Here is a 723-nt window from a genome sequence, read left to right on the forward strand (position 1 = left end):
GCGGGAGGTCAGCAGCAGAGCGGGAGGTCAGCAGCTAAATGGATAAGAAAAAGCCTTTGAGCGACGGAGCTAAAAGAAAGAAAAAAGAAGAAAAGCAAGAGAGAGAAGCAGCGGTGATAAAAGATGTCCCGCGTATAACAAACTTCTACAAAAAATCTAAACTGATGAATGTAGAAGACATAGCTCCGGAAGATCCCGGTGCTAGCACCAGCAGTGGAGCACCGGACCCCGTGCCACTGCCCGTGTATCGGCCAACATCAGTGAGGCGGTCCCGGAGCAGCTGGAAGACTGCTAACCATTCCCTCGCCGTAGTACCAGCACCACGGTGACGGGAGCAGGTGAGCCGCCCGAGGACCCCGCTTTATTTTTTGTTCTAAAAACGTTCTGTGAATGTTACATGTAATGTTCTAATAATGTTTTCAGCGGGAAGTTTTTTTTTTGTTCCTACAACGTTCTAGGATAACGTTCTCTAAAAACATCCTAAAAATGTTTGGTGACAACCTTCTTAGAATGTTGAGTGATGATATTGCTTGAACATTATGCCTCAACATTCTTAAAACGTTTTCAATGGAAAGTTTCTTTAATATTCTCAGAATATTATTTTAGAGTAGGATAGCATGCTTTAAAAACGTTATACAAATATTTTCTGGTAACATGTCATTAAAACATTTTAATATTATTAATAATAATAATGTTATGACACATTCCTGTTACTCTTCCACA

Source organism: Seriola lalandi, unplaced genomic scaffold, assembly GCF_002814215.2.
Source record: "Seriola lalandi dorsalis isolate HSWRI2012SDOR001 ecotype SW California unplaced genomic scaffold, Sedor1 jcf7180002054423, whole genome shotgun sequence".
Lineage (NCBI taxonomy): Eukaryota > Metazoa > Chordata > Actinopteri > Carangiformes > Carangidae > Seriola > Seriola lalandi.